The sequence below is a fragment of the Corvus brachyrhynchos genome, unplaced genomic scaffold (genome assembly GCF_000691975.1).
Source record: "Corvus brachyrhynchos isolate BGI_N302 unplaced genomic scaffold, ASM69197v1 scaffold142, whole genome shotgun sequence".
NCBI lineage: Eukaryota > Metazoa > Chordata > Aves > Passeriformes > Corvidae > Corvus > Corvus brachyrhynchos.
This window is the reverse complement of record NW_008237226.1, coordinates 9386462-9395203: the sequence shown is the minus strand read 5'-3', so window position 1 is coordinate 9395203 and position 8742 is coordinate 9386462. Positions and strand designations below refer to the sequence as shown.

Sequence of the window (8742 nt, the reverse complement as noted above, 5' to 3'; positions counted from 1 at the left end):
TGCTTGGGCAAATGACAGAATCTTTCTTTGTGTTGGTCTAACTGAGTGGAAAATGAATAGAAGAATGCCCACATTCTAATGCATTTATTAGGTATGATTAATGTGGTAGCATAGAGGCTCTAGAATTGCCCTATCAGAGGGCCCTAAGCAACTGGAAGTTACACTGTTGAAGGAAACCAGTTCCTTGCATCCTTGGTTTGTTGGTTTTTTTCTGCACAAAACTCCGCTGCCTATTGTGACACACTGCTCTCGTCATGCAGATGGCTGAACTAGTGTTACTGTGGTAAACATGCCTAAAGAAACTTCAAGTCAGACATGTATAATTAGACCTCAGCTTAGGCTCGTAGTTGTTCAGTGTGATATATTATGCAGCTATACTGCAATCACTGCTGTTGAAATTAAAATCCAAACTGCAAAAAAAAATAGTGTGAGTATATACACAAATGGGCCTCATATCGTAGTGAGAGTGGATAAGATATTAAAATGATTGGTGTATTCTTAGCACAACAAGATTAATATGGAGGTCAGCAGAACTACTTCTATGTTAATCACTAGGTATAATTTATGAAAAAAAATCTAGAACATTTCGTCAGGAATTTTTCTTCAACCTGGAGCAGCTCAGGAATTCACAGGATACAAATCCTACAATCAGACCTCCAAGTTGCAGCTATGTTAGAGATTCCTCTTAAAATAACCAGAATTTGTATAGCTTCAGGGCTGGATGTTGCCTCTCACACTCACCAACGTGGTAGGGTCCTTTAAGTGGAGAATGGAAAGATAAAGGGTGCTTAACCCCATGCTGGTCTGATCAAACACCATTCCCTGCTAACACAGGAAGAAACATTCATCAAAGGGGTATCACTTGAGTATGATCCTACAAAAGCATGCACACATGCTTAACTTCACATTAATGGGACTATTTAGGTGCATGAAGTTAAGCATGTGTTTTAAATCTTCGCTGCACTGTAGTTTGTATTTTCCTTTCCGCTAACCTGAGCCTTTATGCAGGGTAGTTACTGTACTGGTCTGAAATGCCAAAAATTCCCTCTGCCTATGAAGAAGATTTTGCATGTCTGAATTCAGTTTTAGATCATCCCTAATTGCCACAGGATTTTAATCATGCTGTGTCTGGGGTTTCTGTTTTTTGTTTAGGGTTAGTAGCACATATTTACAAATTTCAAGTAACTTGTATAGACTTGCTACTTTTTCAGAGCAAGTACATAATTGCATTTCAAATAAAAAACCCCAAATAATTATTCTTTTGTATTAAAAATGCTATTAATAATGATACAGGCTTCTAACTTTTCTACTAGTTTTTAGTCTTAAATGAGGCTTTAATTTTCTCTCAACACTGATATAAAATAACCAAGGGAACTATCTGTTCTAATGATTTCTGTTTATTATTTTGGGAGTGAGCGAACTTGTGCTGTGGTTGGAAGATTTCCTATTCAGTGTTCAATTTAGTAAAAAGAATGTAGAGAAATGCTGAAACAGAGCAAAATATTTAGGCTCTGGAACATAGTGAGCTTTTAAGCAATTACAATGTTGAATCCTGGAGCTAAATTTAAATACACTCTGCAGTCAGTGCTAGTCACAAAAGTTTTGTTTTGCTGGGTGAACCACATATATCAGGAAGCTGAGCTGTTCCACTTCTTACAGATTTCATACTACTGTCACTACATATTTTACTGCTGTTCTTTTCTTTGTAAAATTCAAGTGTGTAATTTGCATCGCTACTCTGAAAGTAAATTGCTATTGAGTCTTGACACCTGCCAGCGCTGGTATTCATTTCAAGCTGTAAAACACTACTTTGAAATAAATATTGGGAAACTCATTAAATGTTTTCAGCTGTGTCATCTGTGTTAGCATAAAATAATATAGCTAAGTATTTCTGGATTCTATTTTCTACTAAAAAAATGAGCAAAACTCTTTGTGAATGCTTTTCTCTACTTTAAAATTATTTTCTAGAGTTAAGTCCCCTGATTTTTGTCAATTCTAAACACACACAGTTTTTTCCATGTGTTTTTTTTTTTTGGTTTTTTTGTTTGGTTTTTTTTTTTTTTTTTGAGAAGCATGTACAGTTTCTGGTTTTATACTTAGAGAATTCAATATCCAATTAAGGGATTAAGTGGGCCAACTCAGACAAGAACTCTGAAAGTGAAATTCCCCTAGCCTCTGCTATTTCCAAGCTGAGACAAAAACTAAATTTAAATGAGCTTAAAAGCTGCATAGTGCTTAAACTCAGTAGAACCTAGATTCTGACCCTGACTAGTTCTGGATAACTCCCAGTTGTTACAGATGAATGGAGTGTAATATCCAGGGAAATATTTTTTTGTTATATTAGAAATTTCATTAATGCGTATGGTCATTTCTGCTTTACTCTTTACTATCAGGAATCCTCCCTGCCTCATGAAGCATATTTATCTGCTCCATGCTTGTGTATACTGTGAATGACCAGCTTTAGTTGATCTGGACCAAGAAGGGTCATAATCAAATAACCCTTACAAAAGTAATGTATTGAGACAAGGATGGTTGTAATCAGACATGTTGAGCAGATTTTTTCAGCTGAAAAGTGTATACAATTTCATATTAATTTGTTGGTGTGTTGATAGGCTTATTTTTCAGAAGATGAAAGGGAGACTGTGAGAGGGAAAAAAAATGTCCTTGTCATTAGCTTGATGAGCCCTTCATACTTGTGGTCCCACAAACCTAAGTCCCCAATCTAGATCAAAAAAAGAGTCCCTTTTTTTTTTCCTCAGAGGGAAGAAAATGCTACATAATGCTACATCTGTCATGCCTGACAGATAATTTGTGATCATCCCACATTTTTCTTGAACTTTCACCAACTCCAACCCTAGTGAGTTCAAACTTCTTGCCTTAATCTCCAGATCTTCCAAGCAAATTCCCACTCTCCTCCATGCTCCTGTCTGCATGGAGTTGTCTCCCATCACCTCCCATTTCATTGGGAAGGTCAATCTTGAGCCTATCCCTGATGGTTTAAGTGTCTATCTTGTTACTCCTCTCATTTGTTGAACTGACTTCTTAAGTTATTATTTACTAATGACTCCCTCAAATCCTCTCTCAGGATCTGCTTATTTGAGGGCTTCTGAAAGACAGGAACCAGTGTGTTAGTGTTGGCCAAAAAACCCCTTTAGATGGCTGCTGGCTCAAGGCAGACCATGGTACAAGCATCCCTCACAATTGTCTCTCTTATCTGTGAGCTCTTGTTTGTCATTTTGGGTTATATGCTCCTAAGAGAAAAGGCAGTTTAAGGCTTGCTTTTAATCCTTTACTTACTGAAACCCTAATCCCGATTTCAGGTGCAGAAGTTGACTTTGTGGAAATAGTAGACTGACAAGGCTACCCTCAATGAATTGCTGAATTGCAGGTTAATAGGCACTGGTAGTGCTGTTAGTAGGAGATTTTCAGCCAAAGATACATTATTAATGTGACCTCTCTGAGGGCCCTGTCCTGGGCCATGCAGCAGATGTGTTGTGGTGGCTGAGAGGGAGAAACCCTGAAAGCAATTACGTAGTATAGTTTGTCCTGGAAATCACTGGGGAATCCTTCAAATAGTGTTAGACAGCGTGGTTATAATGAACCTGTGGAACTCTGTACAGGACTAGAAATGGAAACTAGCTGCTCAGAGAGAAGCTTATGGCTGAATTTATGTTGGGAGGACAGAAAAGAGTTGTAGATAACAGCCCAGGGGCCCAGACCTTTCATGCTCAGAATCATGGCCTCAAGCAGAGGTGTTAAATCAGTGTTTCCAGACTGAAAAATTTTACATCACCACTGAGACAAATTCAGGCTTCCTGATGGAGCCATCTGATGGAAGATTTGAGCAGGGAGTTGGATTATGATCATATAAATTAGACCAGATTTTCTGAAGAGGAAATAATGCAGCCGTATACACTTACTGAATTGGGTTTTTTAAGTGAAATGTCATGATGAAGTATATAGACACTCTCCATGTTCCTTTGAGGTATAATTTATAGCTACTAGACACACTAAGGAAGGCAAATTGTGTGTTGAAAGTTGTGTAGTTGATAGCCAATGACTAAGCATTAACCAGATAGCCAAATAAGAATTTTGCTACTTTTGGTAAAGAAATGTGCTCGCAATTTTACGTGTACAGCTAACTTCTAGCATGGAATGATAGCCACTGAACTTAAGCCTCTTGAAGCATTTTCTTGGATCTGCCTAATAAAACCACTGCCATTTATGTGTCCAAATCAGTTTAATCTAGGCATAAGTCCATGGGGAAAAAAGCCCCTGTACTTTTGCATTTTCAGTCATAAATCAAATAGATTTTCAGTTTTTTACTTTAGTGTTTTACACGTAGAGTGGTATGAATCTCAATGTTGTAGCTTTTCTGTGTATTTTGTGGATTACACCTGGCAGTCGGACAGAAAGCTGTCAAAGTAAATGACAAGAATTAATTACCATTTAGTAGAGTAAAAATTAGACAGGAATGTGGAACTCATAGGAGCTCCACAGAGCAATATACTACTTTATATTTCTCTACGTTATGGTTCATTAGCTATATAAATAAGTCTTTTCAATACACTCTGGCAGTGTGGAAGTAAATTGTCATTTTAAATTAAAATCCATTAGTGAGATACTATACACCTTGGTATCAGAAATACACTTATTTTTGTATTGATGCCATGTTATTGAATTAACTGTCAGTGTTCTCCAGTCACCTGAACTAGATAACAATCAAAAAAGATGTGAAATGATTCTGTTAGTTTTGAATTTGAACTTTCTTATACCTCTTCCCACTGCTGCGTACCCAAGGGAGAAGAATTCCTTTATTAAGACTGAAGCCTAAAATTCCACTGCCTCAGCTCTTGAGAGAATTGTAGAAAATAAAGAACCCTGCCTGCAAGAGAGGCTGAAAAAGGGAAAAATAGCCAGTTTACAGGCCTTGGGGGATTAATAAGTCTTCCCATATTCCTTGGAATCCCATTGAACTAAAGTTACAGTGAGGCCATGGAGACAAAGGTCTTGTGTCATTTTCTCTCCTGATCAAAGTGGAAAATATATTTTTCCCCACTTATTTTATCTCTCAGTCACTATGCCACCATTTTTTAAATAGTTTGGAAATTCAAAACTTCAGGTTAGCAAATTAATTTACCAAATAAAAATTAATTATAAAGGTTTTTACACTGTTATGGTTAGGACATCCTACATATTGAAAGTAAAAACCTCTGTGTTAATGTGGGAGAATTTGCAAAATGTTTCTGTAATCTGAAAGTACACTGTTTATGTCCATGTTGGAAAGATCAAAACAGGTTGTCAATCTGAAAAAGGTAGAATAAGAGAATTAAAGAATTTGCATGTTCTCATCTGAGAATTGCCATGATAATACTCCTGCAGTGTGCTTGTTTGAAAAGAATTCATCCACTGAATGCAACAGAAGGGTTGACCAAACTTTTTTAAGCCTAGATGTAAGGACAAAAAAGAGGGAAAGGTCAGTGGAGAGTGTATATTCAGGGGAAAAACACCCACACAATTTTGGAGAAAAGCAGCTACTTTCAAAAATATTTTTCAGGCTGGACACAATTAGGAGACAAATATAAAAGGGTGGGGAGCTGTGGAACAGGCTAGCAGAGGAAATAAGAAAAGAAAAAAGTGTCAAAAAGTTCCAAAATACAATATTTATAGTTCAACAGGAAATTAGAAATAAAGTCACAGTGCTTCTGAGTAGAGTTGAAAGGAGGAGGTGGACAGCACTGAAGGGCAAGCTAAGGTAATCCTTTCCACAAGCAGCAGAATGCAAAGGGTGGTAAAGAAGGTGTGTTTCTGAATGTAAACCTGTGATGAGTGTAGCTGTGTGCCCATCTTACTTTGGCAATGTAGCAGGAAAATGGGTAAGTTGGGGTATTTTACCTCTAGAAATGGGGCCTTTTTTGAAAATGCCAGTCTCTGTATTGGAACAGCTTAATAGTGCATTTGGAATGTGTTGCAGCCTTGTGTTGGGTCCTATGAACTGAGAACAGAATGCAAATGTGAGAGAACATGGTCGGAGTTACTTTTGTAGAACACTTAAATGTAGTAGTACCTCATGCTCTCTTTGTCAGCTGCGTGTCACTAATGGGTCACCGTGGTGGTTTGCTAGCACTCTTATCTGCCTGAGCTTGACTTGCACAGATAGAACTGACTAAACAAGGGAAAAAAAGGGAGAATGAACTTGTGTGGAGACTTTCTTGGTAAGAAAAGCAGGGAAGGGAGCAGAGAATGTAACATTTCTTCTGTAGCAAGGAAATATGGGTCAACTTTCACTTGTAAATTTGGTCATTCTATCAGGCCTCTGTGTTCTTTGCATACTAATACTGGTTTCACGATACTGGAAGGCTCAATCTTTCATTCTAGTAAAATACCACTGTCACAGAAGTCCTGTATTTATTTTATTTGCAGAAATTAATGAGTTACCTGATAGAAAGATGAGAAACTTCTAATGTATCAATGCCAAAAAACATAATGGCGGATGTGGTTTCAGGTCAAAAAGGAAAAAAATGACATAGACATCTCTGAGGGATTGCTGAGTATGGTTTGTTGTAGTGGCATCTAATTTAAGGCATCAAAGTTTATTTTGGAGCTGTCCCCAAGTGACTTATATAAGTCTGTCTGTCATCTCCCATTAGCATGTGCTAGTTGCAAAAGGATGTGGGAAAAAACAGTGGAATAAATATCTTGCTTGGATAAATAACTTGGATCTAAAATAAAGGAAATTATTCCAACTACCAGAGGTTCTTTCCACAAAAAAATTAAAACCCCTCTTTCCCACTCCCAAAATATGTCTTCTAACCATTAGCTTATGTCATCTTAATTTTTAAAAATATTATTTAGTGCATACAAGCTCAATGAGACGTCTTTATAGATCGCCCTTTCTGTCAATAATTGTTTCATGTTGTCATCAGTATGAAGTTATTTGAACGTTGCAGCATAACATTCCCTAACATTATCAGGAAACTGACACATTTTTGTATCCAAGACTAAGAGCAAATTCCAATACAGATTTAGGAACAAAATCTTGTGAGATTTTCTTCAGTATAAACTTTTCAGGGGAAATTTTATGTGTCTTTTCAGAAATTTTAACCTTACTTTTAACTATTTCTGTTTGAAATCTGTATTCTTAGCAATATATTCTACCAATTCAATATTCAGGAGTAGTATTAAAAAATAAGGAGACTACATGGTGCTAAATGTATTATTTCTACTCACAGTTATAGTAAAAAGCATCCATCAAGTCACTGACATCTTCTTCCCTTTCAGTTGAAGTGTGGTGAGCCATTTGTTAAAGAGCCAAGAAACATTTAAAAAATCAAAGGTAAAGACAAGAAGGTCATTCATGGCTACTTACTCCCCACTGAAGTGAATACGAAAGAATGTTATTTGTCATGAAATTCCACTTTTGTCCATTTTTTAAAAGAGATAAGTGGAGAAAATAGAGGACTCAGACATTAATTTAGAAATGGAATTAATATCTATGAGTTCATGTATATAGAAACAAAAATAATAGACATATATTTATTGAACACGTAAAATAATACACATGAACAAGCAGTCTATATATTAATATAGTATGCAATATAATATACAATGCATGGTAGGAAACACATTAAAAAATGAATTAATATTTGTCTTCATAATAATAAGCCAGATCATCATTCATCCTTTTTCTTGCCTCTGTACTTTCTTGTGAAATATTTTGAGTTTGGCTTTACCTATCAAAAATACAGTAACAGAAGTGGGGTCACAACGTTCTGGCACTTAGAAATGCATTGATGATTTTTGATACATTGTTTGGCACTGAAGTGATTTTTTCACCAATATTATGATTGAGAAAACAAAATCCTTGAAAACAGTCACTTAGCTTTAAACATTTGTTCAGTGTTTTGTAAAAGAAACTTCCTGATCCCTTTTGTTAAAAAATGAAAAAAAAAAATTGCTTGAAGTGCGCCTGAAATCACCAGCTGTTCTGTTCTACTTTTGTCCTCCAGGTGAACGAATGTTGAGTAATTTATGTGCAAATTTGGCTGCGCTATTTTGTCTCGTGTTCAGGGTTTTTCTTCTTCCTGCTCATGTCTAATCCAGAGTTTGCTAGACATCACTCCTTTCTTAATGAATGCCCACCAAGCGCTCACTCCACCATCCAACACCATTATTTTTATTGTTATGGATATATTGTTCTTGTGTTGAGCTGTTCAAGAGGGAATATTTTTAAATAGCAAAATTCCATTGCATTTTTGATTTGGCCTTTTTGATTCATACTTCTAGATTGTAAATTCACCTTAGTCCTGCAGTACTGCTGTGTGCTGTAGTTATCATCTGCAGTATGTTCAACAAACACAGGATAATTAATAAATTTAGACAGAAATTAAGCTCAATCTTTATGTATTATGTTGGCTTCTTAATAGCACCCTACTAAACAGAATATTGAAATACTGAGAGCATCTAAATATACCCTTAGTTGTCTTTAAGCAATCTGGTGACAGGTGCATAGAAGTACCGGCTGAACCATGTGCTTGGGTTTAGTGATGGGACATAAAAACTGACAGAACTGAGAATGGTTCAGCCAGGAATGGTAACACATAATAGCATATTTTATTGTGGAATGCCCTTTACACTTCACAGATGCAAAATCTGAATAGTATTCCAGTTAAAAAAAAAAAAAAAAAAAAAAAAAAAAAAAAAAAAGAGGCAGCCCGAAAGGGGTACTTTTTGTTTTGTAAT

At 36.2% G+C, this 8742-nt stretch overlaps 1 protein-coding gene across 8 annotated transcripts in view; it reads left to right on the top strand.

Moving 5' to 3' along the window:
• Window positions 1–8742, top strand: part of AGMO (alkylglycerol monooxygenase) — a 240985-nt gene that overhangs the window by 131933 nt on the left and 100310 nt on the right. The window lies entirely within an intron of this gene.